The sequence below is a fragment of the Thunnus thynnus genome, chromosome 24, assembly GCF_963924715.1.
Source record: "Thunnus thynnus chromosome 24, fThuThy2.1, whole genome shotgun sequence".
Taxonomy (NCBI): domain Eukaryota; kingdom Metazoa; phylum Chordata; class Actinopteri; order Scombriformes; family Scombridae; genus Thunnus; species Thunnus thynnus.
The window spans coordinates 16,714,439-16,732,375 of NC_089540.1; the positions used below are offsets into that span (position 1 = coordinate 16,714,439).

The 17,937-nt window shown below is 42.9% G+C and overlaps 1 protein-coding gene across 3 annotated transcripts in view; it reads left to right on the forward strand.

The window, feature by feature from the left end:
• The window catches only part of zeb2b (zinc finger E-box binding homeobox 2b), a 461,952-nt gene that overhangs the window by 73,689 nt on the left and 370,326 nt on the right, over positions 1–17,937 (forward strand). For all 3 annotated transcript variants that reach the window (XM_067583059.1, XM_067583061.1, XM_067583062.1), the window contains exon 4: positions 14,402–14,484. The gene's annotated coding sequence lies outside the window, so the exon portion shown is untranslated. The remainder of the gene's footprint in view (positions 1–14,401; positions 14,485–17,937) is intronic.

Here is a 17,937-nt window from a genome sequence, read left to right on the forward strand (position 1 = left end):
TCTTTTTTTTTTTTTTTTGTTTAGATTGAATCTAACAAGGATCCCTTTCTCTTTGATGTAATTAAGCTCCTGAGGCTTGATCTGGGCGTCAGAGTTAATTTTTTTCCCGAGCATCGCAGGGAGCTATCAGAAGACTTCAGATGTCAGGCACTCTTTCAAGCTTCATGGCACCTCGTTTTTCCTCCACCTCGCATAAAAGATGGAGGGGGGGGGTGTTGGGGGGGGGGGGGGGGGGGGGGGGGGGGGGAGAAGAGAAGGAGGCAGTGTGGAAAAACAAACGGACTCGCCTGACGTGGTGAGACACCCTCCCCTCTCCTCGCTGTCCAACACCTCTACCACTACCACCCTTCCCTGGTCTAATAGTCCTCCTTATCTTGACGCCAGGATCCCCCAGGCACCTTTTTGTGCAGCCGTCAAAATTGCCCACCTGTAGCCTGAGGACAGAAGGGAGGGGGGGGAGGAGGGAACCGAGGATGGTCTTCACTGTGTTTTCTTTTAATGGGAGTTGGTTTCTGTTGAGCGAGCAACCTGTGTCACTTTCACCTCCCCCATCACTAATGACGTGTCAGAGGACACCCACGGCGAGGCTGCCCTCGTTTTTTTTTTTTTACGTTTTCCAACAAGGCAAAGCTGTCCGCCGCCACCGCTGAAATTATTGACAGCAACTGTATATGTATGGTTCGGTAGTCACAGGGAAGGAAGTGGCCTTCAGGGAGGTGCAAGACCCTCGCAGGAGTTGGTAAAAGATGGAGGCGAGGCACGGTTTCTCCTCCTCGCCTAAAGCTCCCTGCGTGTGCAGGCCGAGCAGCAGAATAATCAGCCAGGGTCAATTTCATATGAGCGAAGTAACGGTTCTGCCCTTTTTTGAAGGACTGATCTGTATTTGCTACCGTGACTGGCCATTGTCCTCCGTAAATTGAGTCAAAGTTCAGGGGGGTGGATTAGGTTTGTGGTGTCATGGTTGTGAGAAGGAAATGAAGAAAGAGGGAAAGACGGGGGGAAAAAGGCTTAGAGACAACGCCGTGATTTGTCTTCTAGTTTCAGCGTTATAAGTGTCTCCCCCCCCACCCTACACCCTCCCCCCTTCTCCCTCCCTCTCTCTCTCTTTCCCTCAACTTAGCTGAGCCCGACCCTTGGCTGACAGACACTCAGCCTGTGTTCAAAGCATAATCTTCAACCTCTAGGTAGCGCCGCTCAAGCTTGAAAACAAAATCTCCATAAGAGAGAGAGAGAGAGGAGGTGGAGGAAGACAGGGGATGGGGAGGTGGTGGTGGTGGTGGTGGTGGTGGTGGTGATGGGGGGGGGGGGGGGTTGGAATAAAGGCACATTAGACAGACAGTTCCTCTCAATTGCTGAAACAATAAGCCCTATTTATCGCCCATTTGAAAAAGGTTTGACGTGGCGCCGAAACAGAGGGGGCTTTCATCTCCCTGGCATATTAAACTGTCACAGTGCTTAACTTTAAATTAAGGTGACACGCCAGTGACTTGGGGATGTCACTAATAGTGCAATGGCGACCTGCTAATAGAAGTACAATATGACACGTTTGCTTTAACTAAAACCTCTGCTGTCAGATTACGCCAGTGACATCTTAAACTTTTCATACATTAACGTGACACTTGGAACAAATGCAATTTGGCGTTGAGAGCGGGACAAAAGAAGGCATGAGATTCAAAGCGTCGCGAACGGTATTGTCACGAGGTGTCTCGGTATTAAAGGATGACATTTTCTTGTATTAGGTGAATGCTGTAAATCACACATGCGGTAAGCGCCATGTGAGAAGTACGCGCCCTTGTTGTTTGCAAAATATCATAAGAGGTTTACAGGAAAGCAGGTACATAAGGAGGTGGAAAGGTGGAGTTGCTTCTGTCATTGTAGTGATGCTGAGAATATACCTAAACGTATAAATATGTAGCTTTTTAGATGCATATTTCAACTCGTTCTTTATGTCCCTGAGAGAGAAAACAGTCATTTTTTTCCTTCGCTGCCCTGCAGAAGCATGATAGAGTCAAAGGGCCTTAACCTTGGATTAGTTGACTCATTGGAATATGTTTCTATTGTTTAGAATATCAAATGACTTTACACTCCGAACAATACGTGTCAGCGCCGTCGAGGGATTACGGATGTCATTGTGGTGATGTGTCTTGGTGTTGTACAGGATGACATTTTTGGGTATAACCGGAACACGCTTGTGTTCGTAACACGTCCGTTTGAGAGTCATACTAGAAAAGAAAGTGCAGAGTTGAACCTCATCATGATAATAATAATAATAAGATAGTTATAGTTAGGCTGAAAGACTGCAGCAAAGGCGGCTGTTTCATCAGCGTTTTAACCAGTGATCCCAGTAAACACATGCATGCCATTAAGGTACATGCAATTCAATGTATCGACACTGAGGTCATTTAAAAAAAAAAGGCTAAAAATAACAGCTACCGAGCTTATATCCTGGCTATAAAACATACTTTAAGGACTCGACTCCATCCTTTGACCTCATTCAAGTGTCCTTCACAACACACACACACGCACAGGCTCTCTTTTAAATGATCTTCACAAACAGTGACGATTTTAGTCGCCTGCGATTTAAATTTACTTCAATAAAGTCCCCTTAGTTTCAGAGACAGGCCCCTGATTAGAGCCCTGACGCTGACTCAACAATCTATGTTTCCAATTAACTGAAGGAGGCCTGGGACGACATGGGCTGATTCCCTCTTCCCCGCAAACACACATAGACTTAACACACACACACACACACACACACACACACACACACATAGAGTTTTTTTGTCTCTTACACACAGACACGCACACAGAAACACAGCTAAAGCTCTCACTTACGCCCACATACATCTGTATGAGCCATGCAGGAACGAACACACCCTTCAGCCACCTAACCTAGTCACGAAACTACAGCCACGCACCCACCGCGCCTGGGGTCAACGAAACAATCAGAAGAAAAGATTTCAGAGAAGTCAGTTTACCGCAGAACTTCACAGTTTAAAGCTTTCCATTGACCTAAATAAACAGGAAGCGTGCAGAAATACCAAGAAGTCAAAAATCAGTGGTGATAATCACCTCTCGACAACAATGGAGACTTTGTGAAATGCACAATTTAATACGTAAATATTTGACGAGGGGGAGAGAGAGAGGGTGTGGGGTTGTTACAGGAGTGTGTGGAAGGCAAAAAAAAACTTTTTCAATGGTCTTACGTAGGATGTGTGACACACAAAAAGAGTTAGAGTGAATGTATGAAATATTAAGCAGCCCATTGATGAAGTGAATCCAGGTAAAAGCCTTTAATGCTCATCGATTTTCCTCCTTTAATCTTAATTGATCACAGGAGAAAGAAGCAGAGGAGTATTTCTAAGTAATAGAAAAGAGAAACTCTGCCCTTAAATGTTGTACTTTCAGCATGTAGTTATGGATAAGACACGTTGTTCATCCTGTTTTATATACCTCCTTACAAAATGACATGAATTACTACCTGGCTACATGTGTAAAAAAAAAAAAAAAAAACCTCAGCGGACTCATCCTCCTGCTTAGCGTCAAGGCTAATTGGAGAGAGGGGGAGGTTAGAGGAACAAAAAAACAGTAAAATCCCCTAATTCCTGGATTATAATTTAAAATATTCCAAAATGCTAATCAGGGAATTGCAACCAACAAAGGGATAATAAGACGGTCATCCAATTACTGGCATTTTCTCCCCCTGTTTGGAGGGGTCTGGGCAGACCTGGAGCCTGATCGCGCCTCGGTTTCCTTTTTAACTGAAGACAGAGCGACACTGCTCAAGCTGTGAGCAAACACGGGAGCTGCAGCTAGGCCCTCCCTGCGTCTGCCTGTCTCACAAATATGTTAATTAGGGTCCAGATATTCACACACTTAATTAGCCGGGGCCTAGGTTGTTTCATTTTGATTGGGGGGAGAGAGAAGAGAAAGGGAGAAAGACAAGGGGTGAAAGAGGGGAGAGAGAGAGAGAGTGAGGAAGAAAAAGAAGAAGAGGAGAACGAGGTTTTACTTTTCAATGGCGAATTTAAATATGGCCTCAAGGTGATGAGGAGGTATTGTTAACTACTGTACTCAAATGAACTTTTCTCCCCCTTTTTTTCCTACGGCAGGATGGAAAAAAATCCACCGTGGACGAGATTAGGCTGTCATTTGCCGGCGAGCGTTTCCATTTGGAACATGAAGTGATTGCGCTAATTGAAGTGGCATTCATTACATTAACATATTATATGTCGAAAATGAGAACGAGGCCGGCCCCTGTTACCTACACACGCTGCACCGGAGAAGATACTGAAGCTGAAGGTTAGGAGGATGGAGGAGGTGGTGGTGGAGGTGGTGGTGATGGTGGTGGAGGGGAGAGAGAGAGAGCGTTGTTAAGCGTTTCTAAGAAAATTGCACGCCGGCTGCCACAATAGGCATCATTAGACATGAAATTAGAAATTTTTCGGGATGAACTGCTCACATAAAGGACTGCGGGGATTTGACACAAGCACTTTGACGTGTACGATTTAGCAAACGTCTCCTAACGTCTCCTTGCCAAGTGTGTACTCAGGCGTAAGGGGAGAACAATATCAACTCTTTGGCCCGCGGTCAGAGGGGTTACTGTACATGTGCAACAGGGGAAAAATAAAGATTAGTGTCATGAGAAAATAAGCGTTTATAAATGAAAATAAATAAGTGTGAGAAGGGAAAGTTTGCCTTGCGAAGGCCCCTCTACTGCCCTGTCTCTAAAATAAGCTTTTAGAAAAACTAAATTCAATTAGACAAAATGCTTAACAGTGAATCTCTGTTCCTCCCACTCTTAACCCGAAAATACCAGAGAGAAGAAATTAATTTCTACATTTGTGCTTTCAATTTTCTTATTTAGCTTCAATAGGGGGCAGCCCATTATTCACTTCATCTCAAAGGCATTTTTCTTTCACACCCTGCCCAAATATCACTTACACACAAGAATATTATATTGCTCATGTAAATCTCTCTTTTCTTCCTTTTTTAAAAAAAAAAGAAAGAAAAGAAAAAGAAAGCAGCTTGGCATATTTATTGGTGTGTCGTGCTGAGCCCCCCCTTCCCCTTTCAGAGCGAGATACACCCCTCTCCACCCATCTCCCACTGCCCCCCGAATCCCTCACACAAATACAATGACCCAAATACAGTAGGAGGGTATGGAGGGTCTAGACGTGTTTTTTTTTCTGAAGGAGATCCTCTCTGCCCTGTGGCTCAATATCAGCCTTCAGGTATTTAACATAAACATATTTGCCCCCCATTTTTGCTTCTCAGCATCTCCAGGAAAGATTGGTCTTATTTAGTACGTGACACTTTGTTGCTTAAATCGGATTTTATTCACAGAGCACATTTCATACATCAGTGTAAACCAGAGTGATTTAAAAATTGGTCCAAAAAAATCACAAAATGTAATGTTTTAGACTCTTAAAGGCCCCTAAAACACCTGCAGTCCAGTCTGTAGGTATCTAACACATAAAATACTACATTAATACCTTTTGTAACAGGCAAAAGCTACTGTACAAAACCTTTGAATGTGCAACCAAACCACAGTACATACTGTACTGTAACGCTGCTCTGCACTCCGAGCTGTATCTGACCCCCGTGGCAGACATCCACCGCCATCCACCAAGTTGCGAGAAGAAGCACTCAGTGATTCCCTGAATTTTTTGGAGAAAATTTGACATCGGTCCAAAACCAATCCCCTGGTTTTGAGAGTATGTAAAACATGTTCTTCTTTTTTTTTTTTTTTTTCCTCTTTTCTTTACCTACAGCTGACTGGAGCACCAGCTGGTGGCGAGCAGCCAAGACTGCAAGGCATTTGCTTTTTACTTGTAGGCTAACTGCACTGCTGAACTGCTCTGGGATTTACTCTGCATTATAGAAATGGACTGCGGTATAGATTATTAACAGGACGAGTGTGTGGGCGCGTAGGCTAGAGCTCTTTTTTTTTTTTCTTTGGAGTTTTTTGTTGCTCTTTTCATCCTTTTTTTTTTGTTTTAATTTGCATCTTGTTGATTCTCTGCAGAGTATTCAGTGACAAACTTGATTGTTTTCACTACTTCATAGATCTATTTAACTTTTCTTGCCAATAAGTTGAAGTGTTGAAAGTTTACACATGAGGAACCAAACACTGTCTGATCTAAAACGCACAACCTTGAAATCTGGTTTATTTGGCACCACAGATTGACACAAAAACAACCAAAATGACATAACCATGTAAACCCCTTAAAACACAGCCGGCCCATATGTTGTGAATGTAGAGTGTATTTCAACGATGCCTGCTGTCTTTCTCAACATGAGGAAATCCAAATACAGTGTAATGATGGCTGGCACACATTACAAAGCTGAACTACCCGTGACTTCTCCTAGACCCCTTCTTTTAGTTTTTTAGTTTCTTTAAAACTATAAAATCTCTGTAATTCTAAGACCAATAGAAAATATGTGGAATATTTCATCACATGCAGGACAAAGAGGGAAAAGGAAAGACTTTAAACAACAATAGTTCTCAGTCAGTGCTGCATTTTGGCACGATTTTAATTGTCACTCTTAACTTTTTGAAGTCTGATTCGGGCCATTATAAGGAGGAATGTTGGCATCCGTCTCCATTTACCACTGTATCTTTACTGCGAGTTTAAGAGCTCAACTGTAATGAATTCTGCAGTTCAAAAAAAAAAAAAAAAACACACACACACACTAGGAATAACAACAAAAGATATGCCAGCTGCAGCAATGTAAGTTAGACCTCAAAGATTGTGCAACTTGGCACAACAGATATAAAAAAAAAAAATAAAAAAAAAAAAGATGAAAGAACTTCAGCTGAAAAGTCTAAGAAACCAGCAGACAGGGAATCTGGACGCATATTGAAAAGGTTTATTCCCTCTTTAATTTGGAAGATGTGAGAGTACAGATGTGAGAGGAGAAGAGGAGGAGGAGGAGGAGGAGGAGGAGAAGCGCACCTCTTTTTCTCTATTTTTTTTTTGGAGTGAATATGCATGTGATGTGATTGGGTGGGATTTATGTCCGTCAGCGCTAGTCAGGAATACGCTCCTCTTCTTGTCAAACCGCGGGTGTATTTATACTTTGATAGGGCAAAATAGAGCAAGAGGGGAAGGAAAAAAAAAATCTCCTGTCAGCTATTCTTACATAAAATATTAGAATTCTCATTGTTATGAAGACTTGCGCTGAGAAAGCCTAAGCTTCTTGACTTATGAATTTTAAAAGTATCCAAAGAACTGAGAGAGGGGGAGCCTTTTTTTTTTTTTTTTTTTTATTCTCTCCCCCCACTGACCTTAATCTTAAATAGGTCTCAGAGACAGGTAGAGTGATAAATGGACTAAAGTGATTCCAGTGGAAAAAGAATAGGAGCTAAGCCCACTTTTTCTGAGGGCTTGCATGGGCTCTTATCGCTGGCGGGCGACAAACAGCTCCAAACTCCAGGTTCCAGAGGAGCGTTTGGGCGCGCAGTGCCAGCTGGGCTAATGCATAGATTAGTTTACAAGTTTGGCTCCAATGCCAATTGGATTAAGCCTCATCATGCTGGGGGTATTTCCACATTGTTTGACAGTCTACATACGGTCAGCATCAGGCAGAGAGCAACGGCTGTGATGGACTTATGCTAAATCCTTTCCTTTTTTTTTTTTTTTTTTTTGTGTGTTTATCTAAACGCATTGTGACCGACAATGTCAGCAGGACGTGTTGTGCTTACTGTACGGGGCTTTAGAGCGGCACCTTCAGCTCCCGTTGTCAGCGCCAGGAAGCGATTGTAACCTTTTATTCCAAAGATAGGGGCCCTCATCTTTTGCCCTCGGGCTATGTCTTTAATATCAGGGCTCTTGTCACCCCGATCCCACCCCCCCCCCCCCTCCACCCCTCCCCTGGTTCAAAAAAGACCCATGTCAAGATCAAAATATCACTGACAGAGACCGTATCTAATGCCTCTACACTGAGCTATAATCAGAGTAATCACTTTGAACTAGTTCACAGAAAGGCGCTTTATTTTCCAACGCAAAATTGGTTTGGTCTCCTTTAAGACTCTGAGGTTTATTTGATTAAGACTGGAGCGGAGCATGAGAAATCAAGGGGGGGGGGGGGGGTTAAGGGGGGGTTGAGGGGGGGGGGACTTCAGTGGCATTCCTCAGTAATATTTATACGAATCCCCCGGCTTGTAAATCATTTATGCACTTTCCCACTCACGTTTGACTCCGAAAAACCTCAGAGTCAAGCGCGAATTAGGTCTCGTAATAATAAACTAACCTCCTGCTCGGGCATTGTCTCTTGTCAGATCAGAGGAAGAGGGTCAAGAGCAACTGGACCTCTAGGGCACCCTAGGGACTCCCCCCAAAACCTCTAACAGCTCTGTGGTGGGACCGCCGCAGAGGCCTTTAATTGTTATTTCAGCCCCCTCCTACCCCACCACCCCACCATCCCTCCACCACAGCCCCATCTTCACCCCTTTCCCCCCCACCACCACCACCACCACCGCCGCGGTGTCCGGGCAAACAGAATGGTCCTGATAGCTTCGTAATGAGAGGCAGCGTCCGGAGGGAGCAGGCTAGTGACTTCCAAATACATTGCCCTTGTTAGTAATGTTTGGCGCACTGCTCCGTTGTTACAGATGTCGGTAATAGAGCGCTAATAGAGATCCATTACCCTTAGGTTGGTTGTGTGTGTGTGTGTGTGTGTGTGTGTGTGTATATGTGTGTGTGTGTGTGTCTAGGGGAGGGCAAAGAGCCTCATAAGATTACTACACTCATGGCTGACCTCTGCCTCCCTTTAAAACTGATTATTTCATTTGATCAAGCCCAAAGGTGGCGGCAGGTCCGGCACCGGGAGTTGATGAAGGCGGCAAATCTGATTATTCTTCCCGGCGTCGTTAAAGAGATTCAGGATTATAAGTCAGCTTTGTAATGGGAAATATTAGAAGAGAGAGAGAGAGAGAGAGAGAGAGAGAGAGAGAGAGAGAGAGGAAGCGGGGAAGGAGTGTAGAACAATGGAATAACAAATTGCATGTTGCCCTCAGGACAGAAGGTAGACAGAAACATTAAATTAATGAGCCCAGAAGAACTTTGTCACAAATGAATCGTGTAAATACATTGATCTTCTCTCCTCTCTAGTCTTCCTCTCCCTTTTTTTTTTTTTTTTTTTTTTTGCCGTTTTTCCTTCCTCCTCGCCAGCCCTAATGATTTCTTCCTCATACCGTTTTTACATTGCAGGGGAGAAAAAGGAGAAAAAACCTGTTCTGTTTTTCACCGGCGCCGCCTCTCAGTAAACACTCTTCCTTCTTATCTGCACGCTGCCTTCTCCCTAGGCTATGGAGCAGATTTTTCATTTAGCTAAAAGCTCGGTAAGAGGTCTATGAGAATGATAATCCTACCACGGGCCGCAGCTGGCGTTTCCACGGCGCGGATGATTAGTCGGGAACGTTTTGCATTCGACCTGGAGAAATTCTCTCAGTGGGACGTTAGCATCCGCTTACTGTCTTTTTCGGCGGGGCCCCCACTCATGGCCCTCACCCCCCCCCCCCCTCCTCCTCCCTTCTCTGACTACACACACACACACACACTCCAGAGGAGGCTTTTTATAATGGATGATGAGGGGAAAAAACTCGAGCATTTACCTCCCTCTCTTCCTCCTCTCCAAATACCGTCACTCCTGTCACCGCTCATGACGCTCAGTGACCTTCGTCAAATATATTTCTAATTGCTTTTGACGCTGAATTGGCACCCTGCTGGTCTGAAGGGCCCCCCCCTCCCCTCCCCTCCCCTCCCCTCTTTTTTTTTTTTTTGTTAGAGCATCACAGAGCGACGCAGGGTATCCCACTTTCCGCAGGTACGGAGAGAGAGAGAGGGATCCCCTCAGACGGAATTAAGGCGGCGAACAGGAGGAACAGGTCATGAATGCACTTATCTCATTTGTCTGACAGGTTTAAACGTTTATTAAAGGCCTCAGCCCTAATTCCCTCAAGCAGGTGTAAGCTTCCGTTGAGGTGTGAATTATATCCAAACGAGCAGATACGCTACATAATATGATGATGAACGTGAGCTAAGCTTTTCCAGGTGGAAATTGAATAACTCATGGTTTCTGGGCGTAATCCATCCGTGTATTGTCAAAGACAAATAGAAGGGGAAGCATCATTTCCTCTTTGTGCAGAAACACTTACTACAATAAACTGTATTAGCGGCATTACACGCCTCTGGATTTACACAAATACAAGTGCAGGGAATCCAAACTCTGTATGTAACATGATTTTTGTAATGGAAGTACCTCTGTTTGGCTCCATTTGGACTCAACCCCCCCCTCCTTCCTCCTTCCCTCTAAACAACAACCCAGTCTGCATCAAAAGCCATTTAAAGACACATTGAAGGAACACATGGAGCTTTTTTGCACTTTTGGTGCCCCAGGTCACATCACAACAGGCCCACAGTGGATGGACAATGTTCACCGATGCAACAAACACAAATGGTTATTTGCTTTCCTCCGAGCGTCATCCGCCACCTGGCTTTAGTTATGAATACAGTCGTGATTATTCCTGAGAGGATTCATCGGAAAACAATACAGACACAAAACATAAATCTCATTCACCTTATAACTTTGTTATTTTGGTATATATTTTGCTTAATTATTCACCTTCATGCAACCACATCAGCCAGTAGTGAAATGATAACACTCATGTAATTATTATTTATATCCTGTCACCATTTATGCCTATGGACAGTCTAAACTAGAGTCAGTAGTCTAAAGTAGAGTCAATAGCTTTACTGTCTCTTGCCGCTGCCTCCGCGAGGTCATCGTCTCCCCCTTGGCTCTGAAAACTATATTTTTTTTAAATAAAAATAGAGAAACACAGCTGCAGTGGTAAATGTTATCCATCATCAGATATGGCTGTGAAGTGCCACAATCGTTGCGTTTTGTAACAAACGTCCCATTTTGCAGATCTTAAAATATGAAGAGATCCTTGTCTTGTACTTGCCTCTGAGGTTGATTTTGACTTACAATTTCAACGCTAATAGAAAAAAAAAGGAGAAAATAGTCCCATTACATGCTATAATTAGCCGCATAATAAAGCTTTGTTTAGTAAATTTGTGATACACGATCTTCGTTACGGCAGCAGTTTGTCTCTGAGCTGTTTTTAATAGATTTCTTTTTTTTTTTTTTTTTTTTTTTGGAGAACACCAAGAAAAACAACAGCATCTGTTGTTTGTTCAAATGTTCAAAAATAATCGACTGAAATCTATGATTATGGTTTTTCTGACAAGTGACCTCTCGCGGTCGTGCAAATAATGAGAAGTGACACTCGGGGGGGAGCAAAAAACAGAAGTTTGTGTGACGTTACGGCGCAAAATCCTCAAGTCCTCTCGGGGGAAGGAGGCTGAGGTTAACCATAGAAGCGGCGAACCAGAGCACTCTCACATGAACTGGTATTTTCCCCAGTCATGTGGGTCATTGGGAAGATACTGACAAACAACATGTTTTAATCGTTTAGGTATGAGAGCCCGGTGGGTTGTTTTGGTGGTGAACGAACCCGAAACCTGCGGGAGAAATATCGAAGCATCTGACTGTGGTGAATTTATTGGTTGGTTTAGACCGTCTAGACGTTGTCGTTAATAGTGACACCGGCGTAACTGCGCCTCTTTAAGAGCGTCGCTAAAGGGTGAATCAGTGGTTCAGCCTTGAAGAGGTATCATAGAAGAAGAAATAAATCCAGTTCAGCCATTTATTTGTCAGTTCTCAAAGCTTTTCTTGATATTTTTTAATGTAGAAACTTCAAAAACTGTCAAAAACAGAGACTTTTATGCTACTTTAAAGTGTTTATTTACCATATTTAGGTCTGTATATCTTCCAATATTGATTAATAGGAAAGTTTATATTTTTAAACCATCCTAGGAGATTATTACCAAGCATCTATGTTCTCTTTCTCTATCTATCTATCTATATCTATATATATATATATATATTTATATGTATGTATCTGGATTGAAATGACTTGTGACCGCGTAACAAATCTGTAACTTCAGGGGGAAATTCTGAGGAGTTTCCCCAATACTGTGGCTCCATTGTCATCCCGGTTTAAAAAAAGAGAGAAAAACATGTTGGATGAATACAATCATGTGACCAGAAGTAATGACAACCGTGACCCATTTGCACGATGATAATTAGCCATCCACAGCCACAGGGCGCTGACCTCCGAGCGGGCGATGAAAACAAACCCACAGATTTTTTTTTTTTTTTTTTAAAAGCTTCTCTTTGTCATGCAGGAGAAGATATTTTTTTTCCACCACCATGCTAAGGACTCTACATTGTATAATATAACATATTTAAACATGTGCGCATGACTACTCGTCTCTTTGTACTCGCGTGATGTCTTAACCTTGACAAATTTCAAATCGCCGCATCAATAAGTTTCCATCAGCTGTAACAAACCTTAAGGGCCCTTTGTGATCAGATTTAACATCATCTCATTCTCCGTACAATAAAACAACATAAGGAGAACATTATTCCTTCCTTCTTCTTCTTCTTCTTCTTTTTTTTTTTTGATTGCGACATCATTTCAGCCGTCCTTCGGGCGACTCTTTGACATGCGACACAAGATAAAGACTTCTGTCCTGCTTCTGATTCATTTTTAGCTCCACTTGTGTAATCAGTTTATTTTTCAGCGAGATGTAAATCTGTTTCTTTTCTTCATAAAGTCACATGAACTCTGAACTTATCAGATTTTTAAAACTCTTACTACGACCGGCGTTACAGCATCACTGACAGCAGCAGCAGCAGCATTTATCATGATGGTAGAAACCTTTAAAAAAAAAAAGCTTGAAATTTATCAGTTTTATAATCATAATATTGAAATTGTATCATGACAGAGTGAAAGAGCAGATTAGAGAGTTTAATTTTACTTTTTCATTTGAACATCTCTACAAATCTTTAGGCAACAAACTCACTTTTTGTCCTTTTTGGATACATCCAACCACAACCAAATAGGTTTTTTATTTATATGCAAATGTGATTGAACAGTTTTAATGCAGTTATTGAGTGTTTGTGAGGTAAAACAATCCTTTCCTGCAGCCAAACTAACATTGTTTTTTTTGGTGAAGTGTCAAAAAAAATACCCTTTTCAACAATCGCAGTCTAAGTTTAAAACAGAAAACACAACTCGAAGCTCCGATTGGGGCTGAAAAACCTTGAAGTCTTCAGAAAAGAAGAAGAAGAAGAGACGAGATTAGAAACAGAGAACCTGGCGCCGCCGCCGCCGCCGCCGCGGTGAGCTATAAGCGCCCGAGCTCGGCTTCCTCCTGCCGTCGCTGTCTGCGATGTAAGACGGTTGAGTATCGCACCTACCAGGCAGATCGAAAAAATTCAAACACCGAGTGCCAAGATCTTTATGTGGATTCCCTACTTCCAAATAGCTTAGGATTATTCTCCGTCTAAGCTAATACCTGGTGAGGAAGTAAAGCCTGAAGGATGGGATTATTTAATATGGCATTTTTAATGTGTGACACGCTAATCACATCTCAGAACAGGAATACTTCAACCATTTAACTTTCGTCAAGGGAGGAGAGACGGTTTTGGAGGGCGTAAGCCTTCAAAAAAAAAAGACCCCCCTTCACTTCCCCTTCCCCTTCACTTCCATCCCTCCGCCGCCACCTCATACCGCAGAAACCTGCTGCAAAACCACGATGACAATGACACATTGTCGTGCCTCGGAGGAGGAGGAGGACGAGGGGGGGGGGGGGGGGGGGGGGGGGGGGGGGGGGGGGAAGGAGGGAGAGCGACAGAGACAGAGTAACCTCAAGTGCATGAGTGAAGTTTTCATTCTGACTGTTGTGGTGAAACAGGGGCCGCCACGGCAACGCAGGGAGTCTTTCCTAAGCATTACACATCAATCCCGGGGCCTAGACGGCAGACAGAATTACTCCTCTGTGTACCGATAATGATTTCACAATCCTCGCATACCGGCATCAGAATCTCCCCGCGGATTTGCGGATAAAGCCGAGTTTTCTCCCCCCGGATTCCAAAAGTTTAACAAGGTGAAGTCGCTCCCGATTTTGACCATTCTGAGCCGGTGAGGAAAACTTAATGCGCTCTCTCTCTCTCTCTCTCTCACTTGACAGGCGACTCTAGAAACAGGAGTAGAGGAAGAAGAGCGATTTGACAAGAGAGAGGTGGTGGGAGGCGGGGAGGGGGGGCGGGGGGGGTGGGGGGGGAGGGAACGGGCCAGAAGGGTTCAGACGCGCATCGTCTCTCTATCTCCGTCATCTGTCTGTGATCATTAATGGTTAAACATCTGAAGCGTTGCTATTATATCAGCATGGAAAGTTATTAAAACGCTCACACACACACACACACACACACACACACACACACACACACACACATCATGCCCTCATGTCTCTCTGTCTTTAAGGATGGCGCTCTGATAGTGGTGAGGAAATCAATGAAGGGCCTGAGAGCAGCCGGTCTGGCAGACTTGACACGCAACAGAGGAAGGTAAATTATTGGAACTTTAATTACTTTGATCCGTCATGCATTGTAGCATTGTGTCAGGGAAGTCAATGCCATGACAGACGCTGAACAAAGGCCAGCGCCGCATTTTCATAACATCTTCACTCCCTTTTCCTAATGCCTGATTAAAGCCGGGGTGTCGAGGACCAAAAGCTCCCAGCCCCGGGTTTTTTTTTCTTCCTCTTTCCTCCCTCTCCTCTGCCTCTACGCACTGATTTAGAGACTCATTTTGAAAGCTCTGTTTACCCAACTCATTACTGAAGTCAGGGATTGAATGCTGGTCTATTATGGGCCTCTGAACCACGGCTTTACAAACAAGCACAATGCGCCGTGCTATCACCATTATCACATTGTACCGACCGTAATGTATCGCGCTGTTTTCCACCCATAAATATGAGTCACATGTTTTTTTCAGCTAAATTAAGAAGGATTTGCCACCACAATGACAATGAAGCCTGTCCCCCTTTTTTTTTTCTGAGTGGCCGCACAAGAAAACAATGACCAAAAAAAAAAACACCACAAAGTAAATGAGCGAGAGTGAGAAATTCCTTTTTTTTTTTTTTTTTTTAATCATCAAAGGGTGTACAAAATTACTCCTTTTTCCCCCCTATTTCATGAATATTCCGCCACTTAGCGTTGAATCTGCACGATTGTTCTCGGAGCTGATAAATGGCCAGCATGTGTGGTAATTTAGAAGCGCGCATTAATCTCCAATCGTGGCCTAAGAAGGGAATAAATAGGAAGCAAAAAAAGGTAATTGATATCTAGCAAATGGGCAGAACACCCCTCCCAAAATAAAAAAAGTTATGCAGATATAACTAAGGCGATCATCTGCGTTATTAATTGCACAAACTGCAATATGTGAGCTGAACAGGAAGGACGAGTGCTTTGTTTTAATTCTTCATTCATGGCGTTAAGTACAATTAAGCGAAACTGTTGTTTGTGTAGAAACTGAAGGGAACAGCTCAGAGAAATTGCTGTCATCAAGAAAGGAAATGCTGCTCTTGACTCGGAGTCTTAATTCATTAGCGGATCAGGGATTTTGCTAACTTCAGTCCTAATCATCCACCCAAGTATTCCACTGATGGTTTATATTTCTGTCTCTGAGTGATTTGTATTTTATTGTATTCTCTGCAGTCCGGGATAATCCTGCACAATGTGACCAAATGAGGAGAGGGGGGAGGAGGTGGTGGGAGGGGGGGCGGCTTTGAGACACTTTTTTCTCTCAGTCGTAGAGGACAGCGAGGACGTTTCACTGTCGTGTGACGAGATGATGCACTGCAAGCACACAGGTACCAACTTGTCATAGACGTGCAAAGATAAATGCTTCTTTAATCAAACCTTTTAACCAACAAGTTGCCTAAACTGAGTCATTAATTTAATTTAATATATTGTTTTCACTGCTCTAAACACAACTGCACCAAAGTACTGAAGCTCTTGTAGTTAGTAGACGCCAAAACATGTGATGATTTGTTACAGATTAAACTACACTGTACAAGTTGTTCATATAATATATATATAATAGTCCAGTAATATGATAAATACATTAGAAAATAACACTTTAAAAAGGGGCCTTTGTGCCTAATAACTGTGTTTACTTCTCTACTACTCAAGTATACTTCTGTAGAAGGACTTTTACTTGTAATATAGTGTTTATATCGTGTTATACTTCTACTTCCTGTGTACTTCTTCCACCACTTCCTACATATCACACAGTGATGAACACATAATGATCCTGCTCTTCACAGGAATATTGATGTTATTTAGGTCCAAAACACTGAATCTGAACATCAACTTCATCTGACATTGAGATCATTTCACACTTTTCTGTATTAAAAGTGCAGTTTACACACTTACATGCATGATTATGCTCACGCACACATGCAGTAGCACATGTGTGACAGACTGAGCGACGGCTGCATCTGAACTCGCAGTACGAGCATGTACACAAACACGCTAATGCAAACAAACCGACACGTAAACCCACATAAACATCCGTACATGAAAGTGTAGAAGTCGATTATCCTGACGAGAAAGTTTTTTTTTGAACCCAAACTGCCACTGTGAAGTGAACATCTGCTCTGCGTAAAACTTCAAATGTTACGGCCCCTCAGAAAGAGAAAAAAAAAATCATACTTCTCTCTTAATTTGTATTGATGGCCTGGAAGAAACCAGCATGCTTTGCAGTTCTGTAAGGGGGAAGATGTTTAAGTGGAGATTAATTCAAATTTCTGCTTGCTCAGTACTTGTAAAACTAAAGCAATTTATATTCCTTCTCTTAACGATCCCCCTTTCTCTGATTGCGGTAATGTAATCTAATTGTAATTATGATACTATCTGAATCATGCAGACCTTAACATGATTGGAGCTACTCATTGCATTAAAAACTAATTTTTGAATAATGATGAAAGGAGCACTGGAAAATGTGGAAGTATTACATTTTTTCTTTATCTCTGTTTTGTGGGGGGATCTTGTTCTCTGCCCCCGACACCTCCCCTCCCTCTCTCTCTCCCCCCTCCCTCTGCCTACAGTCATAGTTCTGGTATAAATGACAAGGAGGAGTGGATCCGAAGAGTGGTGGGAGGAGGTGTAGAGGGGCTGGATGGGAAATGGACCACCCCAATTAAACATATCAGGCTCATCAGTGGCTGCAGGATAGCAGCATAGCTGCTGTGAACAAGTTCGCTGTCGTCCCACGAGGTTTAGCTTATCATGCATGTGCCTCCTACGCCATGTATCACCCCTCGCCCTCCCCTCTCCCTTCTCCCAACACCCCGCTCACCTCACCCAAAGAGGGGAGGAAGGAGGGAGGGGAGGAAGAGCTTTTCCTGCTGGAACGATAAGACTGAAGTAAAACAGTTGTACGAGCTCTGGAAACAGCAGCGCTGGTGATACAGGCTGAGTGACACGGTGACAGTATCGTCGGTTGGAAGAGGAGATCTGCATTTGTATTTTAATTTAACTGAATAAGTGAAAACTGTCAAGGTTTTAAATTACAGCTCAGTTGATGTTGCGGATTGTTTTTTTTTAGTTTGGAGAACAAAATGCGGAAGAAATGATAAACCAGGTTAACTGTAAACTATGTTTTCTTAAATCAGTTCCTATTATATTGAGTAGTTGAAGTATTGGTGGGAGCAGACTGGGAGTTATGGTCAGTTTAACAGTGTTAGAATAAAGGAAGTCTTCCCAGAGATGTGTTTTTGCTCTAAAAAGTACAAATCACTGTTGCAAAATAGCCACAACAACTGCATAATTGGGCAATTTTTTAATAAAAAGTGTTGTAAGGAGTTTATACGGAAGTTTCAGATGACATATTGAGCTTTTTTTTAAGTTAAAACTTGCAAATCTCATTATTGAAAGACCTGCTTTGAGCCAATGTTAATCATTTTCATTTTACAAGATTTGAAACTCAGAAAGAAAGAAGAAAACTTTAATTTA